Source organism: Wyeomyia smithii, chromosome 2 (assembly GCF_029784165.1).
Source record: "Wyeomyia smithii strain HCP4-BCI-WySm-NY-G18 chromosome 2, ASM2978416v1, whole genome shotgun sequence".
Lineage (NCBI taxonomy): Eukaryota > Metazoa > Arthropoda > Insecta > Diptera > Culicidae > Wyeomyia > Wyeomyia smithii.
In genome coordinates this window covers 220,858,690-220,873,022 of record NC_073695.1, presented here as the reverse complement: position 1 = coordinate 220,873,022, position 14,333 = coordinate 220,858,690, and the positions used below count along the sequence as shown (strand labels likewise).

The 14,333-nt window shown below is 35.3% G+C and overlaps 1 protein-coding gene across 1 annotated transcript in view; it reads right to left on the bottom strand.

Moving 5' to 3' along the window:
- Nucleotides 1–14,333, bottom strand: part of LOC129725641 (60S ribosomal protein L21) — a 357,660-nt gene that overhangs the window by 264,727 nt on the left and 78,600 nt on the right. The window lies entirely within an intron of this gene.

The window sequence follows — 14,333 nt, the reverse complement described above, 5'->3', positions numbered from 1 at the left end:
TTACCGTTTTGAGCTCAGTTTTTGTCCGATTTAAGATCTGTTTTTTTTTTTTCAAAAGATGGGTAAAAATATGCTAATATGTGGACAAACTCTTAGAATTTTGATGTTTGGTCTTAAAACAATATGGCGTCGAGAAAACATCAAAAATTTCCAGTTTCTCAAAAATTCAAAATGGCGCCAGTGTTGCTCCTTAAATTGAAATATATTCAAACTCCGGGAAATTTATTTTCGCATCAAAAATCAAAAAATCATACATAGAAGCCAAGGCAAAAAAAATTGTTGCACTGTGCTATTTTCCTTCAAGCTCAAAAATGTTATTTATATGTCTTCTGTAAAATTTTGCTCAAGTCTGCTGAATCTAGAATACTTTCAAATCACCGATTACAGCTCTTGCTACATTTAATTGAAAACTGGTGTCCGATTTTTTCAGTTTGTTGAAGAGAAAACTGAGTGAAACGAGGAAAATATTTGCTATATTTGGTACGAAATTTTAGTCTCAAATTGACAGAACAACATTTCAAACCCCTTTGGAGTTTACATCACCGTTGATTAGAGCGCAAGATTCCGAGAAAGAATTTTGGTTAACTAACTACCTTATTTCGTTATTCGATCCTCAAACCGGAAGGAAACAATAGAATACTGAATAATCAGTTCAATACGACTTAAAATAAGTCAGTCTTAGAGCATATGAATGCCTAATAATCAACATGCGAAGATGATTTTTTAAGTTAAACTACCGGGAATCCCGGGAAATGCTATTTCCCGGGAAATCGTACCCGGGATTGCAAACCCAAAACAATTTGCAATGCTGACATCGTAAGTATCTTAATTCTACTCAAAGTTTTATTTTTTATAAAAAATATGCGTTTTTAATTTATTTGTCATTCTTGTTGGGGTAAACGTAAAAAATAACTCTATGTCTCAATATAAAGGGAAAAGTCGACTCTTCATATGGAGGAATTTTTAAACAAATGTCAACATATGTTTTCATATTTGAGTAAATAAAATACATAAAGAATAAAGTCGTTTTTCATGGTCACCCTAGTTCGAAGCTAGTCGTCCCAACGAAAAATACGGGTTTGGTTATTTTCAACAAAGATCCATCCGTGCAATTTTGAGCACAATATATACACTTTGAGTAATCAATTCCGGAATAGGGTGACCATGGATAACAACTTTATTCGAGGTTTTTTTTTTTCAAAAATTTATAACTTTTGAACCAGCTGATAGGTTTTCGACCTTATTGGATCAAATTAAAGGTAATAATTTCCAGTTTTAAAGAAAAATACAAAAAAAATAAATCTGTGTAATTTAGTCAATGGTCAGTTCCAGAACAACATTCTAATTGTTGTTTATCGCATGATATAAACGGTAGGGTACCGATAGGAATCGACTTTTCAACTTTCCTTCAGGGGTAGCTAATAAAAGCTTTGTATTTTTGAGAAAGGTCCCCATGAAAATTCGTGCAGTAGCCTCTTTCCCAGCACCATAATCACAAAATAGTAAAGTCTCAAAATTCCATTCCCACAGACGGACAGACATCCGAAGCGGTCTTGTGTTACGTAGTCTTAAAAAGTATATTTTCTTGATAATCCTTCGCCGGAATAAACTGCTTATACTAGACACCATGTTTTCCAAGGGAGTAACAACGACAACCGCAGGCCCGGATTTGAGGGGGGCAAAATGCCCTGGGCCTCCCGATTCAAGGGATCCCCCTTGATCTTTTTTTGTCGTCACCTTCCAGAACGTTACCTCTAAGTGTTTTAAGAAAACAGGGCCTTACAAACAAATTTGGTCCGGACCCTCTAGCGCCTAAATCCGGCCCTGGACGGCCGCATAGTAGTGCATATTTTCATCGGTCAAAAATGTCAAAAAATCATGAAAAAATCTACCGAACATTATTTTTTCCACAACGCTTTTGGAGTTCTACGACATCACTGTTAACAAAAATAAGCCAAACTTTGCACACGTATTTGGCTTAGCAAATTGAGCATTTTTCACAGATGGAGAGCATTTTTTAGGCTCTAGGATTATTTGCTAAAAAAGTGTATGCGTTTTGGAATAAGTTTTATACAAAGAATTGTAGTTCAGAAACCTCTGGTTGTATAAAATACTGCGAGTAAGTCTAAGGGAATTAATGATGCCTCATAAAAAAATATACACCGGGAAAAAATTGTTTTTTTCTTTATTTTTTTAAGAAACTTGAAGTTGTTATGCAACTTTGAAAAAAATCCAGGATGAAGAAATGAAAAACAAATTTTTTATAAAAGATTAAATTTTTTGAAAGAAATCCAATTTCAACATTTTTCAAAATTTTTGTGTTCTAATGATTTTAAAAGATTCAGACAATCATTTAAAATCAAAAAACTTTTTGTAGTTAACATTTCAAATGCATCGGTTTTCGAGTTACAGGTCGGACTCGATTATATACAGTCTCCGAAAAAATTTTACTATATATAATCGAATTTTTTTTTTGTTTATTTTGCATAAATATTTTGTTGTTTTCGAATAAATAAGTAGGATTTTTTTGACTAACTCCCTTAAAGTCGCGAAAAACCTTTCTTACAAAAATATATGTATGTACCAAAATATATGTATTGGTTTCAACTTCATAAAAATAAGTATTTGAAAAGAGTCAATCTCTATCATCTCAACCTTGACATTGAAATAGTAATATTAGGCTCCATTCAAATTCAACGTGACATAAATATTGGACTTCCGGAAAACCCTCACCACTTTGTCTAGCATGTTTCCAATACTCAGCACACCAGGCATAAAAAATTTCCTCAGCCCTGCTTGCGTTATGTAACATTTGAACGGACTTTTATGAATCAATAAGGAAGCGCTTATTTATAACATAACGAAAGAATAATTATTGTTGATCTCCTTTCCCCTTTTGCCATGCTTTTTGTTTGAATTTTCCGTATGGGTTGCAACACTTTGCCAACCCAACACTCTTTCCCGTTTCCTGAGCGTTACATAATTTGTAAACGTTCCCTCGCGATATTTCTGGTTTAGATCAGCTTTACTTTACTTGAAACATTAAGGCCTCAAAATCAACGTTTTGGGTCGAAAAATGTTGCGTTACGTCATATTGGACTGAAGGGAACGTCCATTAATTACGTACCGTAAATAAAAACAATTTTCGACTCCCTCTTTCCTCTAAGTAACGCTCTTTGTATAGATCTTCAAAATTTTTAGTATTGATTGCGACGTTTTGTCAGATCTCTACCTCCCCCTAAGCGTCACGTATTTTTAGAAGATCCCTATACGACATTGCTGCTCTAGGTAAGTTATATTTGAAATTGAAAAGAAAAAAAAAATTTTATGATTCGATTATATACAATTTTATATATAATCGAATCATATATAATCGAGTCAATATATAATCGAGTCTGTATATAATCGAGTCCGACCTGTATTTTGATTTTTTTCGAGTAAATAAATTAAAAAAATTGAAACTTGTTACCAATAAGAGCACATTTTTAAACATCTAAACCAAAAATAGTTACCTGGAGGAATAAAAAATAAAATAATTTAAATTTGTCAGGAGAAACTGAATCTTTTATAACCATTTTTCACAGTATATATGTTTTTCGGAAAAACAAAATTATTACCTACAACTTTGCCAAAAATACTATACCGTTCAATCGAACCGTTTAGATGTTAAACATGATTTTTTATCATTGAAAGGCATACGGAGTGGGAAATAATCCCAAATAAATCAAACGTCGGGACTATCTCCTGCGCCGAATACCTATCAATGATAAAAAAAAAACATTTTTAGCTTCTAACCAAGAGAGATGGTCGGGTTCGGGTCGGGTACGAGTCGGGTTCGGGTTTGGTGGAAAAAAATACTCGAATTCGTGTCGGGTTTGGTTTAAAAAATGTCGGGTTCAGGTTAGGTTTGGGTTTGAAAACCCAAAATCCGACTACAAAATCTCTAGAATCTCGGGCTCGGGCTTCACAATTTCGGGTTCGGGTTTCATACAAATAAAATTTTCTGGTTCGGATTTGCCCGAAAAAGAAGTTTCGGGTTTGGGTCGGGTTTAGGTTTCAACCGAAAAAAAATCGGGTTCAGGTCGGGTGGAAAAACAGTATATACTACTGTAAAAAGTAGTTTTAAAAAAATAGGTTCCTTCTAACAGATTTTATTTTTCTATTATTTATTTCTCCAAGTCTAGAAATTTTTTTGGGTTAGCTTATAAGTTGATGTGTAGTTTTTATAACAAAAATCAGATTCATAAAACAATGAGTTTTCTGAAATATATATTTATAACAATATTTTTGTATTTTTTTATAAAAACATCTTTTTGTCTCACGATGTTTCTGGAAGGACAAAATTACTATCTACAATATTGATGAATACGTTATATCAATCTAACCAAACTTTTCGGCTCAATTTTTTTCTGGAAGATTTAAATTTTCTTGTTTCTTATTTCTCCATGATCGGACAGTCATCAATGTATATCTATTCTTTCATAGTTTTTATGAAATAAAAAGATTTTTGAAAAATGAGCTTTTCATATAATTAATTTAAATATTCACAATAAAATGAAAACGGGAGCGTATGGTTTAAATTATATACTGCTTTGTTAGGATAATTACTAAATACTCGAAAAATTGGTAAAAATGCAAATCCTTGAAATCAGCTGTTAAAAATTTGGTAATTATTTATGTTTTTCAAATCTAGTATAGTTCGATTCTGAAATTGTGGAAAGAAATTGTCTTGAAACGTGTTTAATAAGTCGTGGCGAAGCAGAAAACGATAAATCAAAAAACGACCCAAGCAGATAATTAAGGCCTTTTGAAATCTTTCTCTAGATTTTTTAATCAAACATTTTATCACCTACTTGATATTCGTTATTATTTAATCAGAATTGTAATTTTCTTGTTATAATTTTTCAACAATAAACTATTTGTCCTTTCGCCCTTTTGAGAAAAATAATATATTTATTAAAAATGCATGAATTATATTTGTTGGAACAACTTTCATATAATAATACCGCAGCTAGCAGAGCCGCACAACTGCGGACAAAATTCTAATCCACCACATCAGGCAAATCAAATTAGCACCGAGAATGTTCGGTATCGTCATTAATCCGATAGTCCCTTTCTCGCTCAAGAAACTAATTGATACATTCCGATTGCACTTGGCAACAACCAGCAAAAAGAGTATACAATTTTTCGGTTGCATTCCTTATAAGCAAATGTGCAGCATTCTAACTACCCAGATTTCAATTTTGGCTCCAGTTCCGATACAGCGCTAGCGTATCTGAATCACGGAGAGTCCGGCTCGGGCCACAACCCCTGAGCTGCAATTCGTGACAACCTCTTCGTTTCTTATAACGTCTGAACTATATGTATATCTCGATACACCGACGAGAGCCATGCATCTCTCCGCAATAGTTTAGGTTTGTCCACTTCCTTTAGCATCACAATCTGCTCGAAGAAGCAATTCTCGATCTTGGACTTTTCCCGGTGAAGGACAGGGTTTGCCATCCTTAACCGCTTCGTTGCATGAGAAAATCCAATTTTGAACTTATTCAATATTTGCTCTTAGATTTTTTGTACAATACAAAACATCACTTTACACCACGTTACACATAAAATTTGAAAAAAAAAATCGAATTTTTATTTAATTATTATTGGTGCCGCTTTGTAAACCCTGCTGCACTACCCGACCGGACAATGTAGGACCGGAGACTTTGAGAATAAAAAAATCCTAAAAAGTTATCTCAAATAAATTGAATTTGTTGTGTTATTTGACTGGACAGTTCCACCCGTCTGCATCCTCTGATATTGAGCCGTCGAACAGGAGGAAGGCGGTAGTAGAATCGCATCGCAGAGTGCTTTCTATGGATTTGCGCTTCGAAACTGCGCCCAGTTCCGTCCGTGTGGACGGAAAGGGAAGCGAATGTATGGGAGCGTGTGCAAGTGTTTGTATGTAAATGCACATTTTTATCGTTCTCTTTTCGTTTCGGTGTATATTCCACGAAGGAGTTTTTCCTCATAGACAGGGGAATGGAAAATGAATTATGCAAAAATGAATTATGTCCAGTGATGCGAACAATGGACATAGAAGTGCAACTCCGGCAACAGCCGAGGAACGCTGGCAGTAGTGGGCGTACGGATAAGGATCAGCTGGAGTGCCCGGAGACAAATCGTTTGGTCATCATAAGGACTTCTCTCTGCTTTTCGGACTGCCAGCCAATGGCTTCGAAGCAAGAGTGTGCTTTTTGTATTGAGCAGAGGATAAGATAAATTTCGTTGAGTGCATTTTCTATTATTTCAACTAAATCTCTTGCGATAAAATTTATTTTCGATTTCGGCTGGTATTTGAGTATTCTTTCGGCGATCCCCCTTTGTTGAGAATGGTGCAATGTGACACTCGTGAAATGTGAAAAAGTTGTCCGAGGAATAAATCTACTCCGACAGCGAGTGCAATTCGATTCGGACCAGTGAACTATTCCGGCTGCAAGAGCAGAGCATTAGGAAATGCGACCGGATGGAATCTTCATTCATGCCAGATCTCATTGAAGACACTTTTACCTCTGTTGTAACGTAATTAGAATGAACATGATATTTTCCCTAAAGCATTTTCTGCATTCGCAAAGAGCAGCAGATGCGATTATGTCAAGAATACTAGCATTAACGAAAGTAGAGCTTTCGGGATCGTACCGCTTTGGGTTGCATTGAAACGTCAACCAACCGCCGGTGGCTCCCGCTGCTCAACGGCTACTAAATCACCCGTTGAAAACAGGTTTCTTTTCACCAATTTCTATAACCGAGTAGCCAAACCTTGGGGTCACATAAGATCCTTTTACTAACGAGGGTGCATTTCGACAAGTTTCCGAACGCAGAGGGATATCAAAGGATGAACATTTTAGGTTCAGTGTAATAAAAACCAATTTGATTTTCGTTTTAAACTAACTACTAACTATGTTCTAATTTTCATAAAATAGTTATATAAATAAGGTATGCTGTCCTAAGTGATATTATGATTATGGATAATTTAATTTTAAATCGTCCAGCAAAAAATGCAATACAATACAACAAAATGTTGAATACCACATTGTTTAACGTTCAACATAGATTGTCAATTCTCACATTATTTATTGAAAAATCAGTCAATTGCAGTCTTATCGTTTAAAACCTTGTCATAGAATAAATATCGCAATTGAATAGCGGCGTAATTTGAAATGAACAAAATAAATAAAAAATCGTCATTTCGTTTGTGGATTAACTCATATTTTTTATTTTCAACGCTCTGTTTTTTTTTTAATGATTCAAAACTATTGGTTGTAATACCCGCCACAATAGATCAAATAACAATCTGACTCAATTCACTCTGACACCTAGCTAGAAGTGTTTTAAGGTTTAGGAAGTTTCTCATAATTTCAGCAATCGTTTATTTACCGTTTTCCAAATATTTTTGTTTCTAAACATTTTCAATATTATCACCTAGCCACTGAACATGAGTATTTCTGGAATCGAAATGATGACCAAAGACCATTTTGAAGATGATGACTTTAGGTTTTTGGAAAATAACAGCCCTAAACGGTAGAATACTAGCTTAGAGACGATCCATTAGAGTTGTGTTTACTGAAAGAAAAACTGAAACTAAAAGGAAAAGAAGATTAAAGAAGATAACTAGAAAAGGTGTTTAATTCTTAGTCCAAGGATGCGGTCCGTTAGCCAACAAAGTAAGTAAGTATGCTTTTTAACGAGAAAAAAAAAATTGTCATTTATTTTATCTTAAGCAAATCTTTAGCAAAAAAGGAATTGTAGAACTATAAATGAATGATGCAAATATTATAAATAGTTCTGAGTTGAACTCTGTGGTTAGGTATGCAACTTTTTTATTCATTTATTTATTTATTTTTTTGAGTTGAACTGTGATGTCACAAAATGTCACAATAATCGAAACTCCCTCCCAAACGCGTGATATCATTATTGGATGGTCCCTTATATGAATATTTTTGGAACCGGGATGATATCCAGGGGCCATAATTCGATCCCAGATGTTTTTTTAATTATTTTAGACACATATCGTCAAGAGAAAATAGGTTACTATGGGTCTTATTACGGATGTCATCTCACTTTGATAACAGAATCAATCCCACGGTGAAGAATGTCGCGTGCAAATCAAATAGGAATTACCGTGCTTACTATGATTCCTATCTCTTCTTCAATATTAAACGTGAATTTTAACCGTGAGTACTGGAATAGAATCCTTAATTATTTTTTTAAGTAGCTACCCAAAGCTTTAATAAGCAAACATTGACATCAGTTCCACTCAAACTGTTTTTGACGATGAAGAGGTGTTTCGACTACTGTATTTCGGCAACCAAAACGCAACCAAACGGCAAAAGAAAGTTGAAAAAGAATTATTACTTAAATTTACCACTCCAGACTATCAAATTGTATTTCCTAACATATTGACATAAGACTTAACGTAAGACAGGCGATAACTTTGCGGTTGTGTCTTATACACAACCTGTTCAACATTTTTATTTTAAAGACAAAGACGACTACCCAGACTTGTCCTTTCTCAATGGAGAATCACCAGCGTGTAGGAAAATATCTTTCACTGCGAAAACAACTGCTCTCACACTGGTGAGCGAAGCGACGCACTTGCTTGCAGAGAGCAGCGAATCGTGTGTACCTGTATAACTTGCAAAAAAACACCGCAGTGGAGTCTGAAATATTTCTTCAAAGAGATAATAAACCTCTTTCTAAAGGATATTACGCTCAATAACTACACAACAGAGTTCACTGGAGTGTTTTTACTGTGTGTCTCTTAAGCATATATCAAATGATGAAAGCATCTAGGTAGGACAGTAGATTGCGTTGTATGCTTTGTATATCGAAAATGAAAAAAAAAAATCATGCACCCGTCACGCATGTTTTCTCTTCTAATTTATTTCAGCAACCCTCACCGCGATGTACTTCTGTGTATTCTCACTAGAGTGAGTGAGTTTCGATCTGCTGGTGTAAGCAGCGAATGTGTTATTGTTGCTGTGAGCGACAGAAACATAAAATAAAGAAGAGAAAAGAAGTGTGGTGCAAACAATTGTTACACGCAGCGCTCATGCTGGGCAAGAAGTGAGCGGTCCACAAATTCAGGAGAATAACGAGCCTGCCCGGCGGTGAAGTTTTGACTTGTTTTAGTAACAAAACAAACTATCTGGAACCTGGCAATCAAAATCTGCCGGCCGTCTTATTTTTAGTGTGAGTACAGCCTTTAGTTGTAAACTCTATTAGAGCAATAATTCGAACACAATCCTCTCATGTCTGTCAGCAACACGCAATAGCGTAATCAAGTGTTGCGTAACTGAGAGTGAGCAGCATATTTTGCCATCTGCTTTTATCCGACAGGATCCGAAAAGAAAAAAAAAACGCTTGTCGTTTCAAGCCGCAATAAGGGTTATTTTGTTACGTCTGTGAGAACTCCCGCTGGTTGCCAACATGAAATAAGACTGATTGTGTCTTGCGTTGACCGAAACTGAAAGAAGATAAATCATTACAAAAAGGAGGAGCTAGTTACAAAACAGGCGAGGCCTCTTACAACATTCACATGGGCTATGAAAGAGCCTACTTCTGCTTAAACAAATCATTTAACTTTTGGATGGTGCGACAGTCGGACGTAATTCAGCGTAATTGAACAACAATTTGTCTTTTTAAGGAAAAAACGAATGAAACATTGAAGAAAATAAACCTCTTCTCGTTTGGCGCTAGAATTAAAAGTGAAATTTTATTTTGATCTGCATGCAAATTCGATTTACAGTAGCAATTCGAACTCCATCATCGTGTCTGTCAGCACAAACATAATTTTGTTGTCCTCCCGCCGCATAGTTACAATATGCAATACGCGACAACGTAAAAAACGATGAACTACTCATTTCGGAGTCGGTATGATACCTAGAGGCCGAAAACCGACTCCAGATATTGTTTTGAAATCAAAAGCGGCAATCATGAGTATTTGCGGATTCGAGATGATATTTATAGGTCGTGAATCTTTTCTAGGCCAACACATTTTTTCTAGAGAGTTCTAGTGTTGGATAGAAGTTATTAATAGAAGTACAGTTCAAAGAATTATTGTAAAGGAGAAGTCTGCGTCGGACTTATCACTTGCGATCACTCTCAACTGCAACAAAGCAAATGTTGTAATCAACAGCTTTATGTAGTTCTACTTCAACCCTGCGGTCGTGGCTTTGTACAGAACCCTTCTGTTATTTTGGTAGGATAGTAGGGTATTTGTTCCATTATCCGTATCATTGATTTGCCGTCCGCGGAAAATGCTCGGATTGAACACCAATTTTTTAACGAAATTATTGAAAAAATAATCGAAATACGCCTGTCTGGTCTTATGGAATCGCCCAGCAATGGAAACATAGTAAACTTAGCTAAATTTATCTCGAATATTGTAAAACAAACTATTTTTTGCAACGCTCCTAAATTCATCTCGAAACTCAAATCACTGCTCAATTATTCATCTCACGACGCCCCCACTGCCGGTAACCGCAAGCCAGTCCCATCTGTAATTTTGTCGATTTTGAGTTAACATCGGATTTAGACCTATCTTTGAGTGTATTTTCAGATGTACCAATAGAAAATAGTGGTATGTTCAACAAAAGTGGAAATCAATACCAAGTCGAGTTGTCCCATTATGAAAAGTAACCGCAAGTCAGTTCCAGAGCAAAAAAAACGAAAGCCAGTCCCAAGTTAAAAAAAACACGCATGATAGGTACAATAAAATGGATGGAAAGTGGAGAAGAGAAGTTTGATATGACCGTTTATATAAAAATAAGTTATCTAGTAACAATTATCAATTATTGGGATTATTTTTTAGTTTGAATTGGTAATGAATTTCTTTGCAGCAATTTTCAGCTTATACGAATTTAGGTCCATTTTTTCATGATTCGCTTCTTCGTGGATCTATCCAGAAAATCTTCAGTACCGAAAAAACTTCCATCAGAATCCAGGGAATCGGTCCAAGATATCTCCAAAGGTGATACTCGAACCTCAAACGGATTTTGATCATCTTGACATTTGTTGTCGGATGAACCAACTGCAGTCCCGGCTCAACGGCTTTTCACAGTAACGAATAACAACACATCAACACGCACTATAGCATCAACATGGCAGTGTGACTGACTTGCGGTTACTTTTCTCTTCGGTGTAGAATGTAACGGCAAGTTAGTCACACTTAATGTTTTTATCATGAATTCATTGATTTCAGTGGTTTTTACAACGTAATTAGTGCAGGCTAGTATGCAAACCATATTTTAGCATGAATATTGTTTATTGTATATTACATAATTCATCTTAAATAAGTGATAACTGAGCATGAATAAAATATCTTTCAAAGCTGTTTTCTCGATTTCATATTTTTACAGATGGGACTGACTTGTGGTTACCGACAGCCCAGGTTCATCACACTGTTAATCAGTTTTATGAATTAACGGAGCCGCATACCGTCGTTGTAGGTTACCGAGGTTTCCGCTATAGTTGTTTACGCATAAAATCTGTAACCTAGGTACCCACTGCAGTGCTGTCGATTTATGTCAATTATATCGAAATAATTAAACTTTTTCAGTATGCTTTTTTCGTAATACCAGAAACTGATTTATTCCTGCTATTTAAAGTTAGTTTTTGGAAATTTGAGTTGAAAATTTTGAAGATTAAAGTATTCTCAGTGTAGTGAGTAATATTGTTGAGTGATTAATATGAAAAGTGGTCTTCTAATGATCAAAAAACTTTGGTTGGCTGCTGGACGAATCCCGTTGTAACCGTATAGAGCAATGCGTGGAATTTGTTTTCTTAGGTAGGTGATTGAAATAAACAAGTTTTTGAGTGTAGATCCCCGACTGTAATATCAAATTTAGTGATTTTAAGCAAGTTTTTGATGATTCTACTTTATGAGATATCTAAAGTAGGCTAAGAAGAATCCATTTAATGGAATAGAAGATTCGTTTAGTTAGAAAATATGCGTTTTCAACTAGTTTCTAATTGAATATCCATGTTGTGTGAGATGAGTATATTCCCCTATTCTGTTATACGTTTACATGTCAAATTTTAACGGGATCCGTGACATAGTTTTCGTTTTACGGCACAATAAACAAGTCAAAAATAGGTTGACTTCAATTTGCTAATTTCTTTTTATCGTGTATCAATAAAAACCTGCACACCCCTCATTTTTATGATGTGTGTGTATAATATTATGCCACATATTTGATTTTGACATTTGCTCTTCTGTTGTGAAAATGGCGTCGAAGCAAGAGAAGCAACTCATCAGAACTTTGCTCACCCATCGCGAAAATCCAAACTACTTGCACGCCAAGTTGCCAAAATTGTTGAATGGCCAAATGGTCAAAATCGTTGAATGTCCAAATCAACCGTCCCAACATAATAGAAGTGATTGGAGAACGTATGACGAATGCCAGGAAGACTCGGGAGGAAATCGAAATCCGAAGGCCGCAATAACAGCAGCAGTGAGCAGCAGTTTCAAACGGAAGTTTGCAAAGAAATTTCTTTTGCGGTAGATCATTTGTTTCTGTGGTTTGAAGAACAACATTTTCATCGTGAAAGGTTCCGTCAACTAGCAAATTCATGTGTAGGACTGCCTGAAAAAACGTCTGATGCCATTCCTCAATTAATACAGTTATTGCTTTATGCGGTACTGGTATCTTGCCATTACGGAAAAAGGCCATGGAGTGGTAAGCGTGAACAACATCCAAATGGTGCCAAAGGACATGAACCCTGGAAGGGCTCCGCTCTATGGAAAAAGACTAGGCTATCGTCAAGCGGAACCTCAAGAAGACACAAAAGACAGTTATCAATGAGATGCCGTTCAAGGCTAGCTGGCGTTTTACGGCGAATAAAGTGATCTATACAATACTATAAGGCTATACAAAACTTGATGGAAGGAATCAAGAGAAAGGTCCGGAAATTCACATTAGCTAAAAAAAAAGCTTGAGTTAGTATATTGCCTTTATTCTATACGAATTTTGCTTGACAAAGAAAGATGATTTGATTTTTTAACAAAAATAGGACAGATTTCCACATTTCATTAACTAATTACATTTTTTTGTCCTATGATTTACATTTTAAGTTATAAAGTAGGCAATGTATATGATTTAGTCGAAGATACTAATAATGAACATGGGCTGAGGATGTGATATAGACTTATTTTCGACCGTGACATTTTTTTATTATCACATGGCTGGTGATTATTTTGATTACAATGCATAATGTGTGCTGTCGAGCGATATTTGACGCTGATGATTAAATCCATACAAGCCGTAACGTTTTTGTACTACAATGTTCACTTGGACGATGCGAATGACCTCATTGATGATCCTGTTTACACTTCAAAGTTAGGTTATGTACACATTCTTTTTTTACTGGAAAACAGTAAAATTCAGCTGGATTTTGCCGAACTATAAGATCAGCAATTCACCCAGTGAAATAAATTTTGCTGTCTATCCAGCAAAACGAAATTTTATCCTTAACTGTAACTTCAGCAAGCTAGAATTCAATTACCGTAAACTGGGGTGACTTTGATCACCGGGGTGACTTTGATCACTGTACCTCTTTTTTGAAAATGTGGTAAAAAAGCGCTCGTAGTGCTTGGGATTTGTCGTAATCTTCACTGATTGTGTGGATATATGTCTGCATTGCTACTATTGATGCCTTTTCTGCTATTTAAAGAGTGTTTTTCATGCCAAAATATCAATTGAAAATAAAGTGTATTTTTGGCGATTTTTGTTGCATACAAACAATCGGTTCAAACAGATTCAAAACAACAAGTTGCAATACGTAAAGTTTTTTTTATTTTGTTCCCAGATTAGTTCTCAAGATGAGCAAATGTTATAACAATGCATTTCATTATTATTTTGCAAGTTTTTTCTCGAAAGCAATGTTGAGTCCCAATAATCTCCACAGCGTATTACATATTTTTTCTTAACAAAAACTCAAGACGTGAAGTAACACGCAAATTTGGACAATTGCATGAGTCATATTCCACGTGGACTAGTTTTTGATGATTTTAGACCACTTTCCCTCTCAGTGGATAATCATTCATATATATTTAAAAAAAAATGTATGAATCTTGGACATTCGCCAACATAAACTGTTCACGTAGAATGTGAATGGCCCCCAAATTGCTTTGCATGCTTATAAACTCGTTTTAATCGTTTTAGATTGTTTAATTTAGTGAAAGCAGCAAAGTGTTACTACAAATTCATCAAAATAATGAAGTGATCAAAGTCACCCCGGAATGATGATTGGTGTAAATTTTTTAGAGCATGTTTAAAAACAGCAAAATT